Genomic DNA, 13,623 nt, shown 5'->3' with positions numbered 1-13,623 from the left:
AAGACAAAGTAGAGCCGACGCCGACGTCCTTGAGCTTGATGTTGAGTAGTATGTTTGTTGTACAGGGTTATACGTGGATAATGGATGACTTCGCCGCTGTAATTGAATACTCCCGTTTCACACACACAGGCGCTGTTCAATCTCAGACAACAGCGATATTGTTGCGCACTATCGTGGATGTTGACGTGTATGGTGTAGCAGAAGTCCGTCTCTGTAGTTTGATAATTTATTCGCTTGGGTGTTTATTGTTGCGTTTAAAGCAGTGACGAGTGTGCGTTGGTTTTGTGTGTATCACTAAAGATTCTGGATCACCCGGATTTTTTGAAAACTTTGAAGTTTGATACAGCAAGTTACCATACTGATTGTACACCATGTAGATAACCCTAACCGTTAGTATATATTAAAATGTTCAGATGTTACTCCTATTCATTGCATTGGTATAATTGTACCGTTACACGTTAGATAATACATAGGCCTTTCTCATTAATGTATTGTTTCAATTCCGCTACGAGCTTCCGTTAGCACTGACTTTCCTTCTCGCAGTCAAACTTTGATGTGCGAGAAGGCTTAGCTCATCAAGTATGGTAGTCATAAATGCAGCATTGTCGCTGTCGGATAAACTACATTTCGATCATTTTGTATACGTATTTGAAGGTTTTGGCATGTGGGGACTCGGGGGAAGGCAGAGGGGCCCACACGTACCCAGTTGTCTGGGGTCCAAATATTTCTGCTGGGGGTAATTTTGGTGTGGCTGATATTTGGTTTGGATCTCCCTTGGAGTTTGGTCTCCCTGTTAATTTGGTCCCTGTTGGAGTTTTACCGATGTTGACATCTCTTTGGTGGGTTCCATGCATTTAGTAACTCTGCTCGTTGCCTTTCTCCTTGAAATACTGAGCATTCCAGGCCTTTTGTGGATAGGCAGATGACGTGATGCCACTGACATACGCCACACAGTTTACTATCTTTCCTTAGTTCATTAGACACTGCCATCCTCTTGATGACATTACATGTACGTATAGATGCCTGATGGATGGCCGTTTCACCTCTTTATATACAGAGAGATGTGACAAACGAGGTGAGATCATTCGGTCAACCAAGCTCCTATGTTTAGCTAAAAGCTAAGCTGCCCAAACATCTCACCCAGATTCTTGCTCAGGTTGTCCAGGTTCCTGCTTCAACTCCATCTCATGATAGTTTGTTCCAGATTTCCAAAACTCTTCGTGTAGAGAACTTCTTCCTGGCTTTAGTCCTAAATGCACTTCCTCTTAATTTCTGTTGGTGTCCTTGAGTATGTGATTCACCCTTAAGTTGAAATAATTCTATTGGATCTATCTTAATGATGTAATTGAAAATTTTGAAGACCTTGGAACATTAGAACAATCTAGATGAGATCAGGCCATTCGGTCCAACAAAGCTTGCCAGTCATGTCAATTTAATTCTTCTACCAAAACATCAAGACAAGTTTTGAAAGTCCATACAGTCCTCCTGTCTACCACACTACTTGGTCGCTTATTCCAACTGTCTATTGTTCTTTGTGTAAAGAAAGACTTCCTAATGTTTGTGTGAAATTTCCCCTTAACAAGTTTCCAGCTGTGTACCCGTGTTCTTGATGAACTCATTTTAAAGTCACCGTCTCGATCCACTGGACTAATTCATGTCATCATTTTAAACACTTCAGTCAGGTCTCCTCTTAAACTGTGAAGGCTCAGCTCCTTTCATCTTTCCTCATCACTCATCCCCTGTAGTCCTCTAATCAGCCCAGTCGCTCTTCTCTGGACCTTCTCTAGTGCTGTTATGTCCTTTTTGTAGACTGGAGACCCAAACTGCACCCAGTACTCCAGATGAGGCCTCACCAGTGTGTTATAAAGACTGAGCAGAACCTCCTGTGACTTGTACTCCACACATCAAGGCGCTATATAACCTGACATTCTGTTAGCCTTCTTAATGGCTTCTGAACACTGACTGGAAGTTGATTGGGTCGAGTCCACTATGACTCCTAAACCCTTCTCATAAGGTGGACTCTTGATTTTCCGACCGTCCATTGTGTATTCAAACGTCACATTTTTACTTCTTACGTGTAATACTTTACATTTACTGACCTTGAATTTCATGTGTCACAAATCTGTCCAATCCTGTCTGTTCTCCGTGTTCCTTCTGTGATGATATAACGGATTCCAAATTATCTGCCAATCCATCCATCCATTTTCCAACCCGTTGAATCCGAATCCTGGGTCATGGGGGTCTGCTGGAGCCAATCACAGCCAACACAGGGCACAAGGCAGGAACCAATCCTGGGCAGGGTGCCAACCCACCGCAGGACACACACAAACACACCCACACACCAAGGCCAATTTAGAATCACCAATCCACCTATCTTGGTATCATCTGCAAACTTAACCAGCTTGTTCTTTATATCCCTATCTAAATCATTTATATTTATTAAAAATAGCAGCGACCCCAGTACTGACCCCTGCTGGTCACCACTCTTAACGTCACCCAATTCTGATTTGGCTCCTCACACCCTCATCACCCTCTGCTTCCTGTGTCTGAGCCAATTCTGCACTCATCTAAAATCACCACGCAGAACTCCAACTTGTTTTAGTTTGATGCCCAACCCCACGCAGTGTCTTCTGCTCAAAACTAAGCAGGGTTACTTCCTAGATTCTGGCCCAGTAGGACACGTCCTCAAGCTCTGAGGTGCACTTGGTTTTTCTCCTCTGCACAGCTCCAACTGTTGCTTTGTCTTTCTTGTGACGTGGTGACTACAACTAAACACATTACTCCAGATGTGGTCTCACTAGTGAATTCTATACAGTAGTTTGAGCATACCGTCCCTAGGTTTATATTTAATGATGTAGCCTAACATGTTATTTACCTTTTTTACTGCTTCTGCATATTGCTTAGATCAGGTGTCTCCAACTCCAGTCCTGGAGAGCTACTGTGGCTGCAGGTTTTCATTCTAACTCTTTTCTTAATTAGTGACCACTTTCTGCTGCTAATTAGCTATTTCCCTTTATTTTCATTGACTTTTCTTGAGACTCTGAATTGATTCTTTTTTCCTTAAACGGCACCTAAACATAAATTTGGATGTGAAAAGCCACCAGACAACCAACTAAGTTGTGGCCTTTGGCAGTAGAGGTTCCGACCCACCTCTTGAACCCTCAGGTACCACTCCAAACAGCAAGTAAAAGTCCAAGACTCTTTTATTTTTCTTTTATCACAGTGCACCAAGCACCTTCCACTCTATACTACCCAATACAACGATAATCAATCCTCCTCTCCCAGACACTTGGCTACCCTTCCTCCCAGCTCAGCTCAGACCCGGAGGTGTTCCTGCCCAACAGTCCACAAGTCCTTACTCCTTCCAGGTCAGGGTAAATAGTCCATATCTTCATCCCGGAAGCATGTCGTCTCTTCCTGTCCTGGGATTATGACGTACTTCCGGGTTATAGGGCATATACGAGTCCACGGGCCCTCTGACAGCGACTCCCAGTGGCCCCCAAGGTATCCAGCAGGGCTGTGCATAAAAACTACATAGTCCATGAGGCCCTGCTGGAACTCGGGGCCCGTCCACGGCGGGCGGGCTGGGGGTGAGGACCGGAACATAAAGCCGGCCATCCACCACAGGCCTCAAACTCCAACCAACTTCACTTCATTCAGTTTCCTAATTTGAAGCCAATTCTCGTTGCGAAATAAACCCTTTTATTTAATTCTGTGGCGCTCATTCTGCCATGGCAGACGTTTCCAAAGCTGTTGATTTTCTTTTTTAAGAGCGCTGGCTGTCAAAAATGTTTTGTGGTTACCTGAGCAGATCAACATCACTGAGGCCTTCACCTTTCTTTATTTTCAGTTACTGTGTGATGGAGGCAGGTTGTTGTTTATGTGTTTTGTATCTTAATATTGTTTGGGGTGGCACGGTGGTGCAGTGGTAGCGCTGCTGCCTCATAGTAATGAGACGTGGGTTCGTTTCCTGGGTCCTCCCTGTGTGGAGTTTGCATGTTCTCCCCGTGTCTGCGTGGGGTTCCGCACACAGTCCAAAAACATGCAGGTTAGGTGTATTGGAGATCCTAAATTGTCCCTAGTGTGTGATTGGTGTGTATGTGTGTGCCCTGCGGTGGGCTGGCACCCTGCCCTGGATTTGTTCCTGTCTTGCACCCTGTGCTGGCTGGGATTGGCTCCACTGGACCCCATGTGACCCTGTCGTTAGGATATAGTGGGTTGGATAATGACTGACTGGCTTTCATATCTATCTATCTATCTATCTATTATATAGTGCCTTTTCTATCTATTATATAGTGACTTTCATATCTATCTATCTTATTATATAGTGCCTTTTCTATCTATCATATAGTGCCTTTCACATCTATCTATTGTGAACGGCACCCGGGCACAGACAGGCGGACATGTTGTTATCAAACCACCACACGTTTATTAAACACAATATTTACAATACTTAGGTCACACAGACCCAGTCACGTGCACAAACCCCAAAACAGTCACTCAGTCCTGGCCACAATGCCTTCTTCTCGGGCCGCCTCCACAACTCCTCTTGCCTCGTCCTTCTTCCACCCGACTCCTTCTTCCACCCGACTCTAGCCCCGAATGAATGGAGACGGCCCCTTTTATGGAGGACCCGGATGAGCCCCAGGTGTTTCCGGCAATCGTCTGGCCACGCCCAAGTGTGGCGGAAGTGCCGGCTGTCCTCCCGGCTGCTCTCCGGGCGCCGTCATAAATCTTCCCCCGCACTTCCTGGTGTGGCAGGAGTGTTGGGGAAACAATCCCAAGGCATTGGGGCCTCCTGGCGGTGACCACGGGCCCCTACAGGGAAGGGCTTCCATGCCCTCGACCCGTGGCCCCCAAAGCACCCCGGAAGGCAAACCCCACGTGGTCCAGGCAGGGCTCTGACCCTCTTCCGGTCCCTCCTGGCGTCCCGGCCGGGTCATGGCCCCTGGCATCCCTGACACTATCTATCTATCTTATAGTGCCTTTCACATCTATCTATCTATCTATCTATCTATCTATCTATCTATCTATCTATCTATCTATCTATCTATCATATAGTGCCTTTCACATCTATCTATCTATCTATCTATCTATCTATCTTATTATATAGTGCCTTTCACATCTATCTATCTATCTATCTATCTATCTATCTATCTATCTATCTATCTATCTATCTATCTATTATATAGTGCCTTTCATATCTAGGGTGGCATGGTGGTGTAGTGGGTATCACTGCTGCCTCACAGTAAAGAGACTTGGGTTCACTTCCTGGGTCCTCCCTGTGTGGAGTTTGCATGTTCTCCCCGTGTCTGCGTGGGTTTCCTCCCACAGTCCAAAGACATGCAGGTTAGGTGCATTGGCGATCCTAAATTGTCCCTAGTGTGTGATTGGTGTGTATGTGTGTGCCCTGCGGTGGACTGGCACCCTGCCCTGGATTTGTTCCTGTCTTGCACCCTGTGCTGGCTGGGATTGGCTCCAGTGGACCCCATGTGACCCTGTCATTAGGATATAGTGAGTTGGATAATGACTGACTGGCTTTCATATCTATCTATCTATCTATCTATCTATCTATCTATCTATCTATCTATCTATCTATCTATCTATCTATCTATCATATACCGCATTTCATCTATCTATCTATCTATCTATCTATCTATCTATCTATCTATCTATCTATCTATCTATCTATCTATCTATCTATTATATAGTGCCTTTTCTATCATTAAGTGACTTTCATATCTATCTATCTATCTATCTATTATATAGTGCCTTTCATATCTAGGGTGGCATGGTGGTGTAGTGGGTATCACTGCTGCCTCATAGTAATGAGACGTGGGTTCACTTCCTGGGTCCTCCCTGCGTGGAGTTTGCTTGTTCTCCCCGTGTCTGCGTGGGTTTCCTCCCACAGTCCAAAGACATGCAGGTTAGGTGGATTGGCCATCCTAAATTGTCCCTCGTGTGTGGGTGTGTGTCTGCCCTGCGGTGGGCTGGCGCCCTGCCCGGGGTTTATTTCCTGCCTTGCACCCTGTGTTGGCTGGGATTGGCTCCATCAGACCCCCGTGACCCTGTAGTTAGGATATAGTGGGTTGGATAAGGGCTGAGATTACGATTGAACTTGACCTACATGTTGCTCCTTTTGTACAACACTGCCTCCTTCAGGCAGCACACTATTGGCTGTCATATAAAGGGATGAGAACAACTATCATGGAAAGTCATCAAGCAGTCGTGTAATTTGACCTGCCCAGCGAATTTTAATCACGTAAACTGACATGGTTCATCGACAAGATCAATACTTGGATGGGAGACCGTTTAGGAAATGCTCGGGTTGCTGCTGGAAGACGGGTTTGTCAAGTCTGGCCAGCCCTATGAACTGAAGTCACATAACGTGACCTTGATTTTCGGTGACACTCTGCCACAGAAATAACTGAAACAGCTTTTTAGGAACAAGGACCTGCAGAAGAAATGTTGTCAAAAGATGGGCAACGTTCGTCAGTCTGACGTCAAGCGTATAAGGAGTTCCAGAAACCAAAGTCGAGAGGATCCAAACAAAAAGTCTTAACCACGGAATCAATAAGAAATAAAAGCAAAACAATCAAGTTTTTTATTCACAAACTCAGATAAATAGAAAGTTGCTGAGCTTTAACGTTCTATATGTGGACAAATCAAGATCTTCATTTACCGGGTATCTGTAGATGAAGGTGAAATAATTTGGAAAAAGAAAACTATGAAAATTTGATGTTTTCAGAAATCTATTCAATTAAAAACAAGCAGATATGCCGTTTGCATCTGTAGAAAAAGTAACCCCCTTGGCTCTAATCACTGGCGTTGCCGCCTCAAGTTGGCATCTCCTTTTAATGGTCTAGGGGTTTCAGACATCAGCTGGTGAAAGTTCCTTCCACTCCTCCATGCAGACGTCTCTCAGCTGTTCTGTTTGAGGGGGTGTCCACAGTCCGTTCCAAAATTCCCCCCAAAGCATCTCCGTGGGATTCCGATCCATGCTTTGACTTGGCCATTCCAGAATCTTCCATTTGTTCCTTTTCGGCCATTCCTTGTTGGGTTTATTGGCATCTTTAGGCTCATTGTCATGTCTCAAGGCCCACTTTCAGTCTTCTGACAGGTGGTCTCATGTTATCACTAAGCACCTTCTGGTAAAATGAAGAATTCATAATGGATTCTGTGTGGGTGGGCTAAACAGACCCTGACAGCACAACTCAGGACCAAACTTGATGTTTTCCACCACCCTGCTCTGCAGTTCCTCTCAGGATCTTCTGGCCAAATGCTGTCTTTGGGTTTTTACCAAACATGTCCCCTGATACTGTGGCCAAATAACTCGATCTTTGCCTTGTATTTCCATTGTACCAGAAGTCCTGGTTTGTGCCAAGGTGTTCACAGGTGTTCATTTTAGTCTCACCCTCATGTTCTTTCTGTTTTTCTCCTGGCACACCTCCCATGTTGATCTCATGTGTGCAGCTACTTTCTAATAATAGACTCATGGACGGGGCAAGCGCTACCTGGAGGTCCCAAGATGAAATTCAAGGCTTATTGAAGACTTGTGTTCTGCTCATGGGCTGAACTTGCTGGGGTGGCCTGGTATGGACATGTTGACAGTTGTTTGAATTCTTCCCCACTTGTACAATAGATGATCTTTGTTACAGTTGATTTGCAATCTTTTTAAATCCCTTCCCAAACTCCATGGCATCTATAAACTTCTTTCCGAAGGCCTCAGAGACCTCTTTCCATCTCAGCCTGGTGATAAGACACACTTCTGAAAACAAACAGCCAACCAAACTTAATGTCTGAGTCAGCAGATTAAATACAGTATGACAGCATCAGACGAGGTCCTCTCTGAAGATGAGCTAATCATTTGCATTTGATTCTAATTTGAGATATTTGAGGTAGAGGTTAAAGTCTAGTCAAGTCAAGTGGCTTTATTGTCATGCCATCCATACACCATATTGCAGCATACAGTAATATGAAATAACGATCTCCAGGACTGTAGTGCAACATATAAATAAACAGAGGACACGTGCGAGATCATACTATAATATCCACCTTAATAAAATGATAAGTGTCTGTGTCTGTCTGGTTACTATGTCTCTGTCATTCCAACAGATGGCACATCACAGGCATTTGTAGTAATAAAAATGCATTGCACAAATGGTGCATCACAAACATTAACACTGCATTTATGAATCTCATAACAAAAGGCATTTAACAAAGACATTTGCATTGCATTTGCCATTCTAACAGATGACGCATCACCAACATTAACACTACTTTTATGAATCCCATTAGAAATGCCATTTAATAGAGACATTTGCATTGCATTTACTATTCCAACAGTTAGCACAGCACAAACATCAACACTGCATTTACGAATCCCATACCAAATGACATATAACAGAGACATTTGCCTTGCACTTGTTATTCATTCAGATGGCACATCACAAACATCTGCAGTAATAAAATGCATTTTATTTGTCATTCTAACAGATGGTGCATCACAAACATTAACTCTGCTTTCATGAATCCCATAACAAATTACATATAACAAAGACATTTGCATTGCATTTGCCATTCTAACAGATGACGCATCACCAACATTAACACTACTTTTATGAATCCCATTAGAAATGCCATTTAACACAGACATAGGCATTGCATTTTCCATTCCAACAGATGGCACATCACAAAAATTCATAATAATAAAATGCATTATATTTGTCATTCTAACAGATGGTGCATCGCAAACATTGACACTGCATTTGCGAATGCCAATACAAATGACATATAACAAAGACATATGCATTGCATTTTCCATTCCATCACATAGCGCATCACAAATATTTGTAGTCAAAAAACGTAGTGCATTTTTCATTCTAACAGATGGCACATCACAAACATTTATAATAATAAAATGCATTGAGTTTATCATTCGAACAGAAGGTACATCACAAACATTAATACTCCATTTATGAATCCAATACCAAATGGCATATAACAGAGACATTTGCCTTGCACTTGTTATTCATTCAGATGGAACATCACAAACACCTGCAGTAATAAAATGCATTTTATTTGTCATTCCTGCAGATGGTGCATCACACACATTAACACTGCTTTTACGAATCTCATTCCAAATGGCACATAGCAGACAAATACATTGCATTTGCCATTCCAACAGATAGCACATCACAAACATCTGTAGTAATGAAATGCATTATATTTGTCATTCTAACAGATGGTGCATCACAAACATTAACTCTGCATTTATGAATCCCATAACAAATTACATATAACAAAGACATATGCATTGTATTTTCCATTCCATCACATGGCACATCTCAAATATTTGTAGTAATTAAATGCATTGCATTTGTCATTCTAACAGATGGCGCATCAAAAACTTTTGTAGTAATGCATTTTATTTGGACAAATATTTGTGAGGTGCCATCTGCTGAAATGACAAATGCAGTACATTTTATTACTACATGCTTTACAAAATACACTTTAATAGCCAGTGCGCTGCAAACCTTAGGACTGAATAGACTGAGGTTGATGTTGAGGTCTTAGATAGCACAGCTACTATAAATAAATAAATAAATAAATAATAAAGAAAATGAAAAAATAAGGTGCACTCATTTTTTCCACATGCGAAATTTGCATTGATATAATTTAAATTGTACAGTTGACTACAAAATATCAATGTGGCCTGATGTTTGTTATATTTTATCACATTTACTGTATCTACTGATATTGTTTAAATAAAGATTAAATCTTGATATGTCCACATAAGTTAAAAAAGAAAAAATAAGAATTTTATGGGGTGCACTTACTTTTTCACATGACTGTATATACCTTCTAAGCTGTAACATCACACGTTGTGACCTCCAGTTGCCCTGCACAGCTACACGGCGAGCAGAAGCACATAACCAAACCGAAAATGGGGGCACCCATGGAAAAACAAAATGGTGTCATGTGAAAGGCATTAAAGTACTGTATATTAATGTCTTTAAATAAACATGTTTTCAAAAAAATGTTTACATAATATGAATTAGCAACCTTTAAAACTCTCAAATGGACCAATAATCCAAAAGCAAAACAAAGCTATTAAAATAATAATAATATATATAATGAATGCAGATCATAACAGGTGGACAAGCAATGCTAAATTGTCCCCAATGTGTATGTGGACTGGCACCCTTGTCAAGGTGTTGTTTCTGCCTTGTACCCCATACTTAGTTGCTGGGATAGGCTCCAGCTGCTGTTCTGTAAATAAATGTATTCAGAAGATTAAATGGATGGATGGAAAAAAAGTCTGTAATGATTAAGGCAGCAAAGTCAGAATGCAATTTGAAAATCTAGGGCCAGGTCAAATGGCCAGGGAGGCTAGCTAAACGTCCCAATCAGTGTCAGAGATTTGAAAAAGCACCTCATATAGTGCCTTTCATAATAAACCATCGCCTTTGCATTTTATAGGTACATTCCATTTGTTTCTGGATTTCTGCAAATACAGGCAGGAAAAGCAACTAACATGAAACCAGAAAAACAGCAGCAGCCACATTCGTCACTAGGGGGCAGCAATGTTCCAGTTTCCTCCCACAACCCATATATGAGCCTGTTAGGTTAACAGCCAGAAATCAATGGAGAAATACATCGGACATAGATAGATAGATAGATAGATAGATAGATAGATAGATAGATAGATAGATAGATGTGAAAGGCACTATATAGGATAGATAGATAGATAGATAGATTTGGGGTTGTAATTTAGAAAACCTACTTGAAATGAGTGAGTGTGGGTGACCTGATGGTGTGACCTGTCATAGTCTCAGACCAGATCAGAAGATGGGGGCTAGAAAATGGATGGATGGAGCACAAATGTCCCAAAAGCCACTTAGACTGGACATTAGCTTAAAGTAGGGGAATATCACATTATTTTTAGTGTGAAACCTAGCAGGCTGTTTCCAGGAATTAGCAAGAATTGTTTCATGTCACGGTTAAATGTCTTCCTTGTTTCTGTTTTTTTTCTTGTGGTTTATGTCATGTGAGGAACCGTTTTATAATAGAGCTTTTGTTCAAATTGCTATCTAAACAGAGCAAGTGTAGGGCTGTGGGGCTGATTATACTTTCATGCACCTTAATTCTTTGTTTGAAAGGTTACATTTATTGTATTTTAGTTTGGATTGTGCTCTGCATACTGTAAAAAATCCTTGCAGTGTTGTGTGTCTTGATGGCTATGGCTTAACATCTTCCAATAAAATTTTTGTAAAAATTAAACATCTGCTTCTCCTACTTCTTCTTCTTCTTCTTCTTTCGGTTGCTCCTATTAGGGGTCACCACAGCAGATCATCATCTTCCATATCTTCCTGTCCTCGTCATCTTGCTCTGTCACCCCCATCACCTTCATGTCCTCTCTCACCACATCCATAAACCTTCTCTTAGGCCTTCCTCTTCTCCTCTTCCCTGGCAGCTCTATCATTAGTACCCTTCTCCCAGTATTCCCAGCATCTCTCCTCTGCACATGTCCAATCCAACACAATCTGGCCTCTCTGACTTTGTCTCTCCATCCTCATCACACCCAATGCAAATCTTAACATCTTTAACTCTGCCACCTCCAGCTCTGTTTCCCGTGACACCGTCTCCAGCCCATATACCATAGCTGGTCTCACTACCATCCTGTAGACCTTCTCTTTCACTCTTGCTGATATCCGTCTGTCACAAATCACTCTTCTCCACCCACTCCACCCTGCCTGCACTCTCTTCTTCTTCTTCTCTTCCACAATCCCTATTACTCTGTACTTAAACTCCTCCACCATCACCAACTCTACTCCCTTCATCCTCACCATTCCACTGACCTCCCTCTCATTCACACACATGTATTCTGTCTTGGTGGTCCTACTGACCTTCATTCCTCTCGTCTCTAGAGCAGATCTCCACCTCTCCAGGGTCTCCTCAACCTGCTGCGTACTCTCACTACAGATCACAATGTCATCAGCCAACATCACAGTCCATGGGGACTCCTGTCTAATCTCGTCTGTCAGCCTGTCCATCACCATTGCAAATAAGAAAGGGGCTCAGTGCCGATCCCTGATGTAATCCCACCTCCGTCACTCCTACTGCAGACCTCACCATGGTCACACTTTCCTCGTACATATCCTGTACCACTCTTATGTACTTCTCTGCCACTCCCGACTTCCTCATACAATACCACAGCTCCTCTCTCCTCACCCTGTCATACGCTTTCTTCAGGTCCACAAAGACCCCATGCAACTCCTTCTGGCCTTCTCTAAACTTCTCCATCAACATCCTCTGAGCAAACATCCCTGTTACTCTGTACTGTTGATACCAAGTATTTAAACTCCTTCACCTTCACCAGCTCTACTCCCTTCATCCTCATCATTCCACTGACCTCCCTCTCATTCACACACATGTATTCTGTCTTGGTGGTCCTACTCACCTTCATTCCTCTCCTCTCTAGAGCAGATCTCCACCTCTCCAGGGTCTCCTCAACCTGCTCTCTACTGTCAGTTGTCTTTTTCCATTAATTGTGTACTCAACCCCATCCACACCCCACTTCTTAAATCCTGCCGTCATGCCATAATCCCTTGACACTGGCTTTGTGTCAGCCACTTTTAAAATTGCTTCTGTATACCCCAAAGGTCTTGACAATTCTCAGTACACCTCTCACTTACCTTTCCTGTCAAAAGTTCTTGAGCATGTTGTAGCCTCCCAACTCACCAGCTACTTAACTTCTAATAATTTGTTGGAACCCTTTCAGTCTGGCTTCAAAGTGCAGCACAGCTGTGAAACAGCTCCACTTCAAGTAACCAACAATTTGCTTATGGCAGCGGACAAACCAGCATATTAATTCTGTTAGATCTCTGTCACTGTCACACATGAAATTCTACTGTCCAGAATGGAGAACATGCTGGGTGTCTCTGGCGCTGCCCTCCAGTGGTTTAAGTCCTGTCAGAGTGACCGGCAGGACTCAGGAGTTTGTTAGTCTCAGTCACAGCAGGTCCAGTTCAACGCCGGTCACACAAGGAGTCCCTCAGAGCTCAGTCCTCAGCCCTCTGCTCTTCTGTATCTGTGTGCTTCATCCTGGCCATATCATTCATAGCGATGGACTGGCTTATCATTTTTATGCAGATGATACTCAACTCCACTTCAATGTTAAAAGTGAGACTTCATCAGGGCTTTCTCAGCTCATAACCGTCCTCAGTGAAATGAAAACCTGGATGGAGCAGAACTCTTTAAAATGAAACTGCAACAAAACTGAACTCCTGCAAGTTGGCACTAAAGTGCAACTGAAGACAATGAGCTCCTTTTCAGTCCATCTTGACGGTGATGTCATCAGAACTTCTTCTAATGCAAGGAATCTCGGTGTCATCTTTGATTCCCCACTGGCTTATTCTGCACCTCCCGAACATCCATCCATCCATTATCCAACCCACTATATCCTAACTACAGGGTCACGGGGGTCCGCTGGAGCCAATCCCAGCCAACACAGGGTGCAAGACAGGAAACAAACCCCGGGCAGGGTGCCAGCCCACCGCAGGGCACACATACACATAATAAGGGAAGTTTAGGATGGCCAATGCACCTAACCTGCATGTC

Source organism: Polypterus senegalus, chromosome 3 (assembly GCF_016835505.1).
Source record: "Polypterus senegalus isolate Bchr_013 chromosome 3, ASM1683550v1, whole genome shotgun sequence".
Lineage (NCBI taxonomy): Eukaryota > Metazoa > Chordata > Cladistia > Polypteriformes > Polypteridae > Polypterus > Polypterus senegalus.
The sequence above is the reverse complement of the archived record's forward strand: the minus strand, read 5'-3'. Positions refer to the sequence as shown.